The 17,105-nt window shown below is 44.8% G+C and overlaps 1 protein-coding gene and 1 long non-coding RNA gene across 2 annotated transcripts in view; one reads left to right on the top strand and one right to left on the bottom strand.

Annotated features, from left to right (window-relative positions):
- Nucleotides 1-9,673, bottom strand: part of DNAJC27 (DnaJ heat shock protein family (Hsp40) member C27) — a 31,189-nt gene extending 21,516 nt beyond the window's left edge. The window contains exon 1 of the mRNA XM_075860837.1: nt 9,489-9,673. The gene's annotated coding sequence lies outside the window, so the exon portion shown is untranslated. The remainder of the gene's footprint in view (nt 1-9,488) is intronic.
- On the top strand, nt 9,493-15,709 carry LOC142759028 (uncharacterized). Its single transcript, XR_012883043.1, has 2 exons — nt 9,493-9,774; nt 15,557-15,709. It is a non-coding gene; the product is annotated as an uncharacterized LOC142759028 (long non-coding RNA).
- Nucleotides 15,710-17,105: the final 1,396 nt, after the last annotated feature.

Here is a 17,105-nt window from a genome sequence, read left to right as displayed (position 1 = left end):
CGCTGTATATCCTGTATATTACACTGTATGTATAGAGCTGAGCGCTGTATATCCTGTATATTACACTGTATGTATAGAGCTGAGCGCTGTATATCCTGTATATTACACTGTATGTATAGAGCTGAGCGCTGTATATCCTGTATATTACACTGTATGTATAGAGCTGAGCGCTGTATATCCTGTATATTACACTGTATGTATAGAGCTGAGCACTGTATATCCTGTATATTACACTGTATGTATAGAGCTGAGCCCTGTATATCCTGTATATTACACTGTATGTATAGAGCTGAGCGCTGTATATCCTGTATATTACACTGTATGTATAGAGCTGAGCCCTGTATATCCTGTATATTACGCTGTATGTATAGAGCTGAGCGCTGTATATCCTGTATATTACACTGTATGTATAGAGCTGAGCGCTGTATATCCTGTATATTACACTGTATGTATAGAGCTGAGCCCTGTATATCCTGTATATTACACTGTATGTATAGAGCTGAGCCCTGTATATCCTGTATATTACACTGTATGTATAGAGCTGAGCGCTGTATATCCTGTATATTACACTGTATGTATAGAGCTGAGCCCTGTATATCCTGTATATTACACTGTATGTATAGAGCTGAGCTGTATATCCTGTATATTACACTGTATGTATAGAGCTGAGCCCTGTATATCCTGTATATTACACTGTATGTATAGAGCTGAGCCCTGTATATCCTGTATATTACACTGTATGTATAGAGCTGAGCGCTGTATATCCTGTATATTACACTGTATGTACAGAGCTGAGCGCTGTATATCCTGTATATTACGCTGTATGTATAGAGCTGAGCCCTGTATATCCTGTATATCACACTGTATGTATAGAGCTGAGCGCTGTATATCCTGTATATTACGCTGTATGTATAGAGCTGAGCCCTGTATATCCTGTATATTACACTGTATGTATAGAGCTGAGCCCTGTATATCCTGTATATTACACTGTATGTATAGAGCTGAGCCCTGTATATCCTGTATATTACACTGTATGTATAGAGCTGAGCGCTGTATATCCTGTATATTACACTGTATGTATAGAGCTGAGCCCTGTATATCCTGTATATTACACTGTGTATAGAGCTGAGCCCTGTATATCCTGTATATTACGCTGTATGTATAGAGCTGAGCGCTGTATATTACACTGTATGTAGAGCTGAGCGCTGTATATCCTGTATATTACACTGTATGTATAGAGCTGAGCGCTGTATATCCTGTATATTACAGTGTATGTATAGAGCTGAGCCCTGTATATCCTGTATATTACACTGTATGTATAGAGCTGAGCCCTGTATATCCTGTATATTACACTGTATGTATAGAGCTGAGCGCTGTATATCCTGTATATTACGCTGTATGTATAGAGCTGAGCGCTGTATATCCTGTATATTACACTGTGTGTATAGAGCTGAGCCCTGTATATCCTGTATATTACACTGTATGTATAGAGCTGAGCCCTGTATATCCTGTATATTACACTGTATGTATAGAGCTGAGCCCTGTATATCCTGTATATTACACTGTATGTATAGAGCTGAGCGCTGTATATCCTGTATATTACACTGTATGTATAGAGCTGAGCGCTGTATATCCTGTATATTACACTGTATGTATAGAGCTGAGCGCTGTATATCCTGTATATTACACTGTATGTATAGAGCTGAGCCCTGTATATCCTGTATATTACACTGTATGTATAGAGCTGAGCCCTGTATATCCTGTATATTACACTGTATGTATAGAGCTGAGCTGTATATCCTGTATATTACACTGTATGTATAGAGCTGAGCCCTGTATATCCTGTATATTACACTGTATGTATAGAGCTGAGCGCTGTATATTACACTGTATGTATAGAGCTGAGCGCTGTATATCCTGTATATTACACTGTATGTATAGAGCTGAGCCCTGTATATTACACTGTATGTATAGAGCTGAGCGCTGTATATCCTGTATATTACACTGTATGTATAGAGCTGAGCGCTGTATATCCTGTATATTACACTGTATGTATAGAGCTGAGCCCTGTATATCCTGTATATTACACTGTATGTATAGAGCTGAGCGCTGTATATCCTGTATATTACACTGTATGTATAGAGCTGAGCGCTGTATATCCTGTATATTACACTGTATGTATAGAGCTGAGCCCTGTATATCCTGTATATTACACTGTATGTATAGAGCTGAGCCCTGTATATCCTGTATATTACACTGTATGTATAGAGCTGAGCCCTGTATATCCTGTATATTACACTGTATGTATAGAGCTGAGCCCTGTATATCCTGTATATTACACTGTATGTATAGAGCTGAGCCCTGTATATCCTGTATATTACACTGTATGTAGAGCTGAGCGCTGTATATCCTGTATATTACACTGTATGTATAGAGCCGAGCGCCGTATATCCTGTATATTACACTGTATGTATAGAGCTGAGCCCTGTATATCCTGTATATTACACTGTATGTATAGAGCTGAGCGCTGTATATTACACTGTATGTATAGAGCAGAGCGCTGTATATCCTGTATATTACACTGTATGTATAGAGCTGAGCCCTGTATATCCTGTATATTACACTGTATGTATAGAGCTGAGCCCTGTATATCCTGTATATTACACTGTATGTATAGAGCTGAGCCCTGTATATCCTGTATATTACACTGTATGTATAGAGCTGAGCCCTGTATATCCTGTATATTACACTGTATGTATAGAGCTGAGCGCTGTATATCCTGTATATTACACTGTATGTATAGAGCTGAGCGCTGTATATCCTGTATATTACACTGTATGTATAGAGCTGAGCGCTGTATATCCCGTATATTACACTGTATGTAGAGCTGAGCGCTGTATATCCTGTATATTACACTGTATGTATAGAGCTGAGCGCTGTATATCCTGTATATTACACTGTATGTATAGAGCTGAGCGCTGTATATCCTGTATATTACACTGTGTGTATAGAGCTGAGCCCTGTATATCCTGTATATTACACTGTATGTATAGAGCTGAGCGCTGTATATCCTGTATATTACACTGTATGTAGAGCTGAGCGCTGTATATCCTGTATATTACACTGTATGTATAGAGCTGAGCGCTGTATATCCTGTATATTACACTGTATGTATAGAGCTGAGCCCTGTATATCCTGTATATTACACTGTATGTATAGAGCTGAGCCCTGTATATCCTGTATATCACACTGTATGTATAGAGCTGAGCCCTGTATATCCTGTATATTACACTGTATGTATAGAGCTGAGCGCTGTATATCCTGTATATTACACTGTATGTATAGAGCTGAGCCCTGTATATCCTGTATATTACACTGTATGTATAGAGTTGAGCGCTGTATATCCTGTATATTACACTGTATGTATAGAGCTGAGCCCTGTATATCCTGTATATTACACTGTATGTATAGAGCTGAGCCCTGTATATCCTGTATATTACACTGTATGTATAGAGCTGAGCGCTGTATATTACACTGTATGTATAGAGCTGAGCCCTGTATATCCTGTATATTACACTGTATGTATAGAGCTGAGCCCTGTATATCCTGTATATTACACTGTATGTATAGAGCTGAGCGCTGTATATCCTGTATATTACACTGTATGTATAGAGTTGAGCCCTGTATATCCTGTATATTACACTGTATGTATAGAGCTGAGCCCTGTATATCCTGTATATTACACTGTATGTATAGAGCTGAGCCCTGTATATCCTGTATATTACACTGTATGTATAGAGCTGAGCGCTGTATATCCTGTATATTACACTGTATGTATAGAGCTGAGCCCTGTATATCCTGTATATTACACTGTATGTATAGAGCTGAGCGCTGTATATCCTGTATATTACACTGTATGTATAGAGCTGAGCCCTGTATATCCTGTATATTACACTGTATGTATAGAGCTGAGCGCTGTATATCCTGTATATTACACTGTATGTATAGAGCAGAGCGCTGTATATCCTGTATATTACACTGTATGTATAGAGCTGAGCGCTGTATATCCTGTATATTACACTGTATGTATAGAGCTGAGCGCTGTATATCCTGTATATTACACTGTATGTATAGAGTTGAGCGCTGTATATCCTGTATATTACACTGTATGTATAGAGCTGAGCGATGTATATCCTGTATGTTACACTGTATGTATAGAGCTGAGCGCTGTATATCCTGTATATTACACTGTATGTATAGAGCTGAGCCCTGTATATCCTGTATATTACACTGTATGTATAGAGCTGAGCGCTGTATATCCTGTATATTACACTGTATGTATAGAGCTGAGCGCTGTATATCCTGTATATTACACTGTATGTATAGAGCTGTGCGCTGTATATCCTGTATATTACACTGTATGTATAGAGCTGAGCGCTGTATATCCTGTATATTACACTGTGTGTATAGAGCTGAGCCCTGTATATCCTGTATATTACACTGTATGTATAGAGCTGAGCCCTGTATATCCTGTATATTACACTGTATGTATAGAGCTGAGCGCTGTATATCCTGTATATTACACTGTATGTATAGAGCTGAGCCCTGTATATCCTGTATATTACACTGTATGTATAGAGCTGAGCGCTGTATATCCTGTATATTACACTGTATGTATAGAGCTGAGCCCTGTATATCCTGTATATTACACTGTATGTATAGAGCTGGCGCTGTATATCCTGTATATCACACTGTATGTATAGAGCTGAGCCCTGTATATCCTGTATATTACACTGTATGTATAGAGCTGAGCGCTGTATATCCTGTATATTACACTGTATGTATAGAGCTGAGCGCTGTATATCCTGTATATTACACTGTATGTATAGAGCTGAGCGCTGTATATCCTGTATATTACACTGTATGTATAGAGCTGAGCCCTGTATATCCTGTATATTACACTGTATGTATAGAGCTGAGCGCTGTATATCCTGTATATTACACTGTATGTATAGAGCTGAGCGCTGTATATCCTGTATATTACACTGTATGTATAGAGCTGAGCGCTGTATATCCTGTATATTACACTGTATGTATAGAGCTGAGCCCTGTATATCCTGTATATTACACTGTATGTATAGAGCTGAGCCCTGTATATCCTGTATATTACACTGTATGTATAGAGCTGAGCGCTGTATATCCTGTATATTACACTGTATGTATAGAGCTGAGCCCTGTATATCCTGTATATTACACTGTATGTATAGAGCTGAGCCCTGTATATCCTGTATATTACACTGTATGTATAGAGCTGAGCCCTGTATATCCTGTATATTACACTGTATGTATAGAGCTGAGCGCTGTATATCCTGTATATTACACTGTATGTATAGAGCTGAGCGCTGTATATCCTGTATATTACACTGTATGTATAGAGCTGAGCCCTGTATATCCTGTATATTACACTGTATGTATAGAGCTGAGCGCTGTATATCCTGTATATTAAGCTGTATGTATAGAGCTGAGCGCTGTATATCCTGTATATTACACTGTATGTATAGAGCTGAGCGCTGTATATCCTGTATATTACACTGTATGTAGAGCTGAGCGCTGTATATCCTGTATATTACACTGTATGTATAGAGCTGAGCGCTGTATATCCTGTATATTACACTGTATGTATAGAGCTGAGCGCTGTATATCCTGTATATTACACTGTGTGTATAGAGCTGAGCCCTGCATATCCTGTATATTACACTGTATGTATAGAGCTGAGCCCTGTATATCCTGTATATTACACTGTATGTATAGAGCTGAGCCCTGTATATCCTGTATATTACACTGTATGTATAGAGCTGAGCCCTGTATATCCTGTATATTACACTGTATGTATAGAGCTGAGCCCTGTATATCCTGTATATTACACTGTATGTATAGAGCTGAGCGCTGTATATCCTGTATATTACAGTGTATGTATAGAGCTGAGCGCTGTATATCCTGTATATTACACTGTATGTATAGAGCTGAGCCCTGTATATCCTGTATATTACGCTGTATCTATAGAGCTGAGCCCTGTATATCCTGTATATTACACTGTATGTATAGAGCTGAGCCCTGTATATCCTGTATATTACACTGTATGTATAGAGCTGAGCGCTGTATATCCTGTATATTACACTGTATGTATAGAGCTGAGCGCTGTATATCCTGTATATTACACTGTATGTATAGAGCTGAGCCCTGTATATCCTGTATATTACACTGTATGTATAGAGCTGAGCCCTGTATATCCTGTATATCACACTGTATGTATAGAGCTGAGCGCTGTATATCCTGTATATTACGCTGTATGTATAGAGCTGAGCCCTGTATATCCTGTATATTACACTGTATGTAGAGCTGAGCGCTGTATATCCTGTATATTACACTGTATGTATAGAGCTGAGCGCTGTATATCCTGTATATTACACTGTATGTATAGAGCTGAGCCCTGTATATCCTGTATATTACACTGTATGTATAGAGCTGAGCGCTGTATATCCTGTATATTACACTGTATGTATAGAGCTGAGCGCTGTATATCCTGTATATTACACTGTATGTATAGAGCTGAGCCCTGTATATCCTGTATATTACACTGTATGTATAGAGCTGAGCGCTGTATATCCTGTATATTACACTGTATGTATAGAGCTGAGCCCTGTATATCCTGTATATTACACTGTATGTATAGAGCTGAGCGCTGTATATCCTGTATATTACACTGTATGTAGAGCTGAGCGCTGTATATCCTGTATATTACACTGTATGTATAGAGCTGAGCGCTGTATATCCTGTATATTACACTGTATGTATAGAGCTGAGCGCTGTATATCCTGTATATTACACTGTATGTATAGAGCTGAGCCCTGTATATCCTGTATATTACACTGTATGTATAGAGCTGAGCCCTGTATATCCTGTATATTACACTGTATGTATAGAGCTGAGCGCTGTATATCCTGTATATTACACTGTATGTATAGAGCTGAGCGCTGTATATCCTGTATATTACACTGTATGTATAGAGCTGAGCGCTGTATATCCTGTATATTACACTGTATGTATAGAGCTGAGCGCTGTATATCCTGTATATTACACTGTATGTATAGAGCTGAGCCCTGTATATCCTGTATATTACACTGTGTGTATAGAGCTGAGCGCTGTATATCCTGTATATTACACTGTATGTATAGAGCTGAGCCCTGTATATCCTGTATATTACACTGTATGTATAGAGCTGAGCCCTGTATATCCTGTATATTACACTGTATGTATAGAGCTGAGCCCTGTATATCCTGTATATTACACTGTATGTATAGAGCTGAGCGCCGTATATCCTGTATATTACACTGTATGTATAGAGCTGAGCCCTGTATATCCTGTATATTACACTGTATGTATAGAGCTGAGCGCTGTATATCCTGTATATTACACTGTATGTATAGAGCTGAGCGCTGTATATCCTGTATATTACACTGTATGTATAGAGCTGAGCGCTGTATATCCTGTATATTACACTGTATGTATAGAGCTGAGCGCTGTATATCCTGTATATTACACTGTATGTATAGAGCTGAGCGCTGTATATCCTGTATATTAAGCTGTATGTATAGAGCTGAGCGCTGTATATCCTGTATATTACACTGTATGTATAGAGCTGAGCGCTGTATATCCTGTATATTACACTGTATGTATAGAGCTGAGCCCTGTATATCCTGTATATTACACTGTATGTATAGAGCTGAGCCCTGTATATCCTGTATATTACACTGTATGTATAGAGCGGAGCCCTGTATATCCTGTATATTACACTGTATGTATAGAGCTGAGCGCTGTATATCCTGTATATTACACTGTATGTATAGAGCTGATCCCCGTATATCCTGTATATTACACTGTATGTATAGAGCGGAGCCCTGTATATCCTGTATATTACACTGTATGTATAGAGCTGAGCGCTGTATATCCTGTATATTACACTGTATGTATAGAGCTGAGCCCTGTATATCCTGTATATTACACTGTATGTATAGAGCTGAGCCCTGTATATCCTGTATATTACACTGTATGTATAGAGCTGAGCCCTGTATATCCTGTATATTACACTGTATGTATAGAGCTGAGCCCTGTATATCCTGTATATTACACTGTATGTAGAGCTGAGCGCTGTATATCCTGTATATTACACTGTATGTATAGAGCCGAGCGCCGTATATCCTGTATATTACACTGTATGTATAGAGCTGAGCGCTGTATATCCTGTATATTACACTGTATGTATAGAGCTGAGCGCTGTATATCCTGTATATTACACTGTATGTATAGAGCTGAGCCCTGTATATCCTGTATATTACACTGTATGTATAGAGCTGAGCCCTGTATATCCTGTATATTACACTGTATGTATAGAGCTGAGCGCTGTATATTACACTGTATGTATAGAGCAGAGCGCTGTATATCCTGTATATTACACTGTATGTATAGAGCTGAGCCCTGTATATCCTGTATATTACACTGTATGTATAGAGCTGAGCCCTGTATATCCTGTATATTACACTGTATGTATAGAGCTGAGCGCTGTATATCCTGTATATTACACTGTATGTATAGAGTTGAGCCCTGTATATCCTGTATATTACACTGTATGTATAGAGCTGAGCGCTGTATATCCTGTATATTACACTGTATGTAGAGCTGAGCGCTGTATATCCTGTATATTACACTGTATGTATAGAGCCGAGCGCCGTATATCCTGTATATTACACTGTATGTATAGAGCTGAGCCCTGTATATCCTGTATATTACACTGTATGTATAGAGCTGAGCCCTGTATATCCTGTATATTACACTGTATGTATAGAGCAGAGCGCTGTATATCCTGTATATTACACTGTATGTATAGAGCTGAGCGCTGTATATCCTGTATATTACACTGTATGTATAGAGCTGAGCGCTGTATATCCTGTATATTACACTGTATGTATAGAGCTGAGCTGTATATCCTGTATATTACGCTGTATGTATAGAGCTGAGCGCTGTATATTACACTGTATGTATAGAGCAGAGCGCTGTATATCCTGTATATTACACTGTATGTATAGAGCTGAGCGCTGTATATCCTGTATATTACACTGTATGTATAGAGCTGAGCGCTGTATATCCTGTATATTACACTGTATGTATAGAGCTGAGCCCTGTATATCCTGTATATTACACTGTATGTATAGAGCTGAGCCCTGTATATTACACTGTATGTATAGAGCTGAGCGCTGTATATCCTGTATATTACACTGTATGTATATCCTGTATGTTACACTGTGTAGATATCCTGTATATCACATATCCACTCTATACACTACAGATATTATACAGATCACTGCATATGTAGCGCTGAAATGAAGAGAGGGCTCATATGGGGCTTTAGGTGTATTGGAGGGGGTTCTCACCTGTCCAGTAGAGGGCAGTGTGCGGGTCACAACATATGCTCCCCCGTTGGGGGCCGCTCAGCCCCGGGTCGCCCCCTGATCTCTGTCACGTGACTGCAGCTGCGCTACGAACGAAGGGTAGGCGGGGAACATGACGTCATCCCCTAGCAGCAAACAAACTGGTAACGATTAGGAGGATGTCTATAGGCCTTTCCACGCCCATCAATAGTTCAAGCATCTTAACCACGCCCCTGTTTATTAGAATGGACTACATTACCCGGCATGCTCCGGTGTTATGCGTAGAACGGTAAGTTGCCGACCTATCCGCGTTTCTGTCAGTAGTGGGCGCAGTAGTCGGCGGGACGCTGCTTCTGTTGTGATAATGCAGGTCGGTCGTGCTCGGCTCTGTATAATAAAGGCTGAATAAAGCTGCCTCCACATGTCAATGCTGCAGCAGTCCATGCATTCTGACTGGAGGAAGGACATGTCCTTTAACCCAGGGGCATAGCTAAAGGCTCACGGGCCCTGGTAATTCAGCTTGGGCCGCCCCCACAGTGTAATGCCCCCCATAGCTGCCCCCACAGGATAATGTCCCCCATAGCTGCCCCCACAGTATAATGTCCCCCATAGCTGCCCCCACAGTATAATGTCCCCCATAGCTGCCCCCACAGTATAATGTCCCCCATAGCTGCCCCCACAGTGTAATGCCCCCCATAGCTGCCCCACACAGTATAATGCCCCCCATAGCTGCCCCCACAGTATAATGTCCCCATAGCTGCCCCCACAGTATAATGCCCCCATAGCTGCCCCACACAGTATAATGCCCCCCATAGCTGCCCCCACAGTATAATGTCCCCATAGCTGCCCCCGCACAGTATAATGTCCCCATAGCTGCCCCACACAGTATAATGCCCCCATAGCTGCCCTCACACAGTATAATGCCCCCCATAGCTGCCCCCACAGTATAATGTCCCCCATAGCTGCCCCCACACAGTATAATGTCCCCCATAGCTGCCCCTACACTGTATAATGCCCCCATAGCTACCCCCCCACAGTATAATGTCCCCATAGCTGCCCCCACAGTGTAATGCCCCCCATAGCTGCCCCACACAGTATAATGCCCCCCATAGCTGCCCCCACAGTATAATGTCCCCATAGCTGCCCCCACAGTATAATGTCCCCATAGCTGCCCCCACAGTATAATGTCCCCCATAGCTGCCCCCACAGTATAATGCCCCCCATAGCCGCCCCCACAGTATAATGTCCCCCATAGCCGCCCCCACAGTATAATGCCCCCCATAGCCGCCCCCACAGTATAATGCCCCCCATAGCCGCCCCCACAGTATAATGTCCCCCATAGCTGCCCCCACAGTATAATGCCCCCCATAGCCGCCCCCACAGTATAATGCCCCCCATAGCCGCCCCCACAGTATAATGTCCCCCATAGCCGCCCCCACACAGTATAATGTCCCCCATAGCTGCCCCCACACAGTATAATGTCCCCCATAGCCGCCCCCACAGTATAATGCCCCCCATAGCTGCCCCCACAGTATAATGCCCCCCATAGCCGCCCCCACAGTATAATGTCCCCCATAGCTGCCCCCACAGTATAATGCCCCCCATAGCCGCCCCCACAGTATAATGCCCCCCATAGCTGCCCCCACAGTATAATGTCCCCCATAGCTGCCCCCACACAGTATAATGTCCCCCATAGCTGCCCCCACAGTATAATGCCCCCCATAGCTGCCCCCACAGTATAATGCCTCCCATAGCTACCCCCACAGTATAATGCCTCCCATAGCTGCCCCCACACAGTATAATGTCCCCCATAGCTGCCCCCACACAGTATAATGTCCCCCATAGCTGCCCCCACAGTATAATGCCCCCCATAGCCGCCCCCACAGTATAATGTCCCCCATAGCCGCCCCCACAGTATAATGTCCCCCATAGCCGCCCCCACAGGATAATGTCCCCCATAGCTGCCCCCACAGGATAATGTCCCCCATAGCCGCCCCCACACAGTATAATGCCCCCCATAGCCGCCCCCACAGTATAATGCCCCCCATAGCTACCCCCACAGTATAATGCCCCCCATAGCTGCCCCCACAGTATAATGTCCCCATAGCTGCCCCCACAGTATAATGCCCCCATAGCTGCCCCACACAGTATAATGCCCCCCATAGCTGCCCCCACAGTATAATGTCCCCCATAGCTGCCCCCACAGTATAATGCCCCCCATAGCTGCCCCCACAGTATAATGCCCCCCATAGCTGCCCCCACAGTATAATGTCCCCCATAGCTGCCCCCACAGTATAATGCCCCCCATAGCTGCCCCCACAGTATAATGCCCCCCATAGCTGCCCACACAGTATAATGCCCCCCATAGCTGCCCCCACACAGTATAATGCCCCCCATAGCTGCCCCCACAGTATAATGTCCCCCATAGCTGCCCCCACAGTATAATGCCCCCCATAGCTGCCCACACAGTATAATGCCCCCCATAGCTGCCCCCACACAGTATAATGCCCCCCATAGCTGCCCCCACAGTATAATGTCCCCCATAGCTTCCCCCACAGTATAATGTCCCCCATAGCTGCCCCACACAGTATAATGCCCCCCATAGCTGCCCCCACAGTATAATGTCCCCATAGCTGCCCCCACAGTATAATGCCCCCATAGCTGCCCCACACAGTATAATGCCCCCCATAGCTGCCCCCACAGTATAATGTCCCCCATAGCTGCCCCCACAGTATAATGCCCCCCATAGCTGCCCCCACAGTATAATGCCCCCCATAGCTGCCCCCACAGTATAATGTCCCCCATAGCCGCCCCCACAGTATAATGTCCCCCATAGCTGCCCCCACAGTATAATGTCCCCCATAGCTGCCCCCACAGTATAATGTCCCCATAGCTGCCCCCACACAGTATAATGTCCCCCATAGCTGCCCCCACACAGTATAATGTCCCCCATAGCTGCCCCCACAGTATAATGTCCCCCATAGCTGCCCCCACACAGTATAATGCCCCCCATAGCTGCCCCCACAGTATAATGCCTCCCATAGCTACCCCCACAGTATAATGTCCCCCATAGCTGCCCCCACAGTATAATGTCCCCATAGCTGCCCCCACAGTATAATGTCCCCCATAGCTGCCCCCACAGTATAATGCCCCCCATAGCTGCCCCCACAGTATAATGTCCCCCATAGCTGCCCCCACAGTATAATGTCCCCCATAGCTGCCCCCACAGTATAATGTCCCCCATAGCTGCCCCCACAGTATAATGTCCCCCATAGCTGCCCCCACAGTATAATGCCCCCCATAGCCGCCCCCACAGTATAATGTCCCCCATAGCCGCCCCCACAGTATAATGCCCCCCATAGCTACCCCCACAGTATAATGCCCCCCATAGCCGCCCCCACAGTATAATGTCCCCCATAGCTGCCCCCACAGTATAATGTCCCCCATAGCTGCCCCCACAGTATAATGCCCCCCATAGCTACCCCCACAGTATAATGCCTCCCATAGCTGCCCCCACAGTATAATGTCCCCCATAGCTGCCCCCACAGTATAATGCCCCCCATAGCTACCCCCACAGTATAATGCCTCCCATAGCTGCCCCCACAGTATAATGTCCCCCATAGCTGCCCCCACAGTATAATGTCCCCATAGCTGCCCCCACAGTATAATGTCCCCCATAGCTGCCCCCACAGTATAATGCCCCCCATAGCTGCCCCCACAGTATAATGCCCCCCATAGCTGCCCCCACAGTATAATGTCCCCATAGCTGCCCTTATATAGTATAGTGCCCCATAGCTGCCCCCACACAGTATAATGCTCCCATAGCTGCCCCCACACAGTATAATGCTCCCATAGCTGCCCCCACACAGTATAATGCCCCCATAGCTGCCCCCACAGTATAATGTCCCCATAGCTGCCTGCACACAGTATAATCCCCTGATAGTGCCTCCACACAGTATAATACCCCCATAGCTGCCCCCACAGTATAATGTCCCCCATAGCTGCCCCCACAGTATAATGTCCCCCATAGCTGCCCCCACAGTATAATGCCCCCCATAGCTACCCCCACAGTATAATGCCTCCCATAGCTGCCCCCACAGTATAATGTCCCCCATAGCTGCCCCCACAGTATAATGCCCCCCATAGCTACCCCCACAGTATAATGCCTCCCATAGCTGCCCCCACAGTATAATGTCCCCCATAGCTGCCCCCACAGTATAATGTCCCCATAGCTGCCCCCACAGTATAATGTCCCCCATAGCTGCCCCCACAGTATAATGCCCCCCATAGCTGCCCCCACAGTATAATGCCCCCCATAGCTGCCCCCACAGTATAATGTCCCCATAGCTGCCCTTATATAGTATAGTGCCCCATAGCTGCCCCCACACAGTATAATGCTCCCATAGCTGCCCCCACACAGTATAATGCTCCCATAGCTGCCCCCACACAGTATAATGCCCCCATAGCTGCCTGCACACAGTATAATCCCCTGATAGTGCCTCCACACAGTATAATGTCCCCCATAGCTGCCCCCACAGTATAATGTCCCCATAGCTGCCCTTATATAGTATAGTGCCCCATAGCTGCCCCCACACAGTATAATGCTCCCATAGCTGCCCCCACACAGTATAATGCTCCCATAGCTGCCCCCACACAGTATAATGCCCCCATAGCTGCCCCCACAGTATAATGTCCCCATAGCTGCCTGCACACAGTATAATCCCCTGATAGTGCCTCCACACAGTATAATGTCCCCCATAGCTGCCCCCACAGTATAATGTCCCCATAGCTGCCCTTATATAGTATAGTGCCCCATAGCTGCCCCCACACAGTATAATGCTCCCATAGCTGCCCCCACACAGTATAATGCCCCATAGCTGCCCCCACACAGTATAATGCCCCCATAGCTGCCTGCACACAGTATAATCCCCTGATAGTGCCTCCACACAGTATAATGTCCCCCATAGCTGCCCCATAAAGTATAATGTCCCCATAGCTGCCCCCACAGTATAATGCCCCCCATAGCTGCCCCCACAGTATAATGTCCCCCATAGCTGCCCCCACAGTATAATGTCCCCATAGCTGCCCCATAAAGTATAATATAGACACTCATTTTTGTACCGCTCTCCAGCCCTTCAGAGAACACACTGTCTTCTGTTACTGACAAATATTTCACAATTTAACTCACCAGTTCAGAGCAGGTAGTGCCACCCAGGTAGTGCCACACAGCCCCTCCTCCCATTTAGTGCCACACAACCCCCCTCCCTGGTAGTGCCACACAACCCCCCTCCCAGGTAGTGCCAGACAGCCACACTTATTGGTAGTGCCACACAGCCCCCTCCCTGGTAGTGCCAAAGAGCCCCCCTACCTGTAGGTAGCACCTTTGGGGCTCCCTCTAGGAGTGGAATCCCCAACCAGAGCATTGTTGGCGCTCTGGCCGGGGATTTCGCTTCAGGAGTCCATACTGGCACTCTGCCTGGGACTCCTGCTCTGCTCCTGACATTACTGTGCATATTTGGATAGTGATGTTTGGAGCAGAGCTCAAGTCCCGTGCAGAGCGTTAGCAAAGGCTCCGCTCCGGTACTCCGGGTCTGGACAGTGATGTCAGGGGAAACCCCAGAGCCAAAGTCCCAGGCGGAGCTCTACTAGCCCTCTGCCTGGGAGTCTGTAGCCTAGTAAATGGTAGAGTAGGGAGCTACCTCCCTGCTCTGCCATAGTATCTGCGTCCGGAGTAATACGGAACTTGTTTCAACGGAGCGTGAAGGTTCTGTGGGAAAATAGGACATGTCCTATTTTTTCACGCTTCACGCATCCCTCCATAGACTCTAATCTATGGGGGGGGGGGGTGTGATAATGCGTCCCGCAGCGCAGACACGGATGCACCTCGGACGTGAAAAACGGTAGTTTGCGCTCGTGTGAATCCGGTCTCAGATCGATTTTTTTTTTTCATTCCGGTAGTGGTTCCGGTGTAGCGGAATTGTCTTCTGAACACTAAAACCCACCTCTACCTTGTCACAGGCTCAGGTTTCTACTTATCCTCCATGCTTTACACTGCATCTCTGCTTGTTCAGCAGAAAGATTATAAACTACAAAGCAACTAAACCACCAGAACAAGAAGATTATCAAGAAACAAGTGCACAAGGAAAATAAGGGGGGAATCGGGAAATCAGCTTTGTAGGTTTTTTGCAGCACCAATAGTCGTTGTCACCCAGTTCTCCATTGAATATGAATGGTATATACATTTTCAATCTTCCGTAAAGCGACATTCCCACCATCGCTCTCTTTATCTCCCTGCTCTAGTTTTTTTCAGTGTCAGTCTCCACTGCAGTCCTGGAATTCTATTCATGAACCAGGAAGCTCAGGATATACAGAGCTACAAGCCCATCCTTCATAAAGGCGTTGTGTAGGGCATGGACTCATCAGTACGCCGTGCTGCAATGTACGCGGCTCCCGGAATAGTTCCGTAAATCAAACAATTACTGAGACAAACCCTTCCATGAAGATGTTGCGTCTCGTGTGCATTAACTCGTCCTTAGATTCCTGGGCTGTAAATAATTCACTGTGTTCCTCATAGTTCTGCGCTTGGTTATTGTATTATTCATGCCCGATCTCAGCGGCCACATTTCCGGCTTCCGCCGCGCTTTAATCTCTGAGATAAGTAAAATCCGCAGAGATCATTAAGATGGAAAACGATCCTGTAGTTCCCTGACGGCACTGAGCAGGAGGACTGGACTGGAGGACCTGGAATCTCTGTATGAGAAACTTTCAGGAAGATTCCAGTTATTTATATGAGCGGTGATCCGGTTCTGGAAATATACAGATGTAGCAGAGCCGAATTTGTCTTTGAACCGTATCCTCATTGCTATAGTTGTTACCTTGAGCTCTACATTAATTCACAGATATCATTTGGAGAAATCGTTGTTTGTGCCACATGACGATGAAATTGGAGAATTTTTTTAATTTTTGTAATTTTTTTTAGACTAGAATAAAATCTTGTGTGATCAATTTTTACCGGCAATCCTAGTGTTGAACGTCTGTTCTAGTGACGTCACGTCCAAGTGGTAAAATGCTAAATATCTCTTCTCACCATGGGCGATCATTGCACAAATGATGTCATCAGTTCAGGCATTTAAAGGGCCAGTTCATCTTTTTGCCTCGTTGGAGTATCTTTCCCTACTCTGCCATAGTATTCAATTCTTTCTGCACCCTGAGGACGCAGATATATTTGAATACAGCAGTCGCCAGTTCAAGTTGCCGGGACACGGTCTGGGACAGTAATTTGCCGGGATTGTCTCTGTAAATTTGGGACTGTTGGCAACAATGGAAATGTCAGGAACAAAAATCACAGCTCAGCTCACAAAAATCATGAAAGCCGACAGCCTGTAACCTGACAACACCAACAATGCGTACAGACAGGAACTTTATATATGTGCTGCACGAGTGTGGCGCTGGGGATGGCAGCACTGTTGCTATTCCTGTATATACCATTATCCTCCACCAGAGGGAGCCACAGCACCGTTTACCACCCGCTGTATGTTACATATACAACACATTCCATGTAGGTAGAACACAACCCGAATTAGCTCTGCTACATCTGTTAAAAACCCCTAGGATAACTTC

Source organism: Rhinoderma darwinii, chromosome 4 (genome assembly GCF_050947455.1).
Source record: "Rhinoderma darwinii isolate aRhiDar2 chromosome 4, aRhiDar2.hap1, whole genome shotgun sequence".
Classification (NCBI taxonomy): domain Eukaryota; kingdom Metazoa; phylum Chordata; class Amphibia; order Anura; family Rhinodermatidae; genus Rhinoderma; species Rhinoderma darwinii.
Note: the sequence above shows the minus strand (reverse complement) of the source record. Positions and strands in the feature narration are given on the sequence as shown.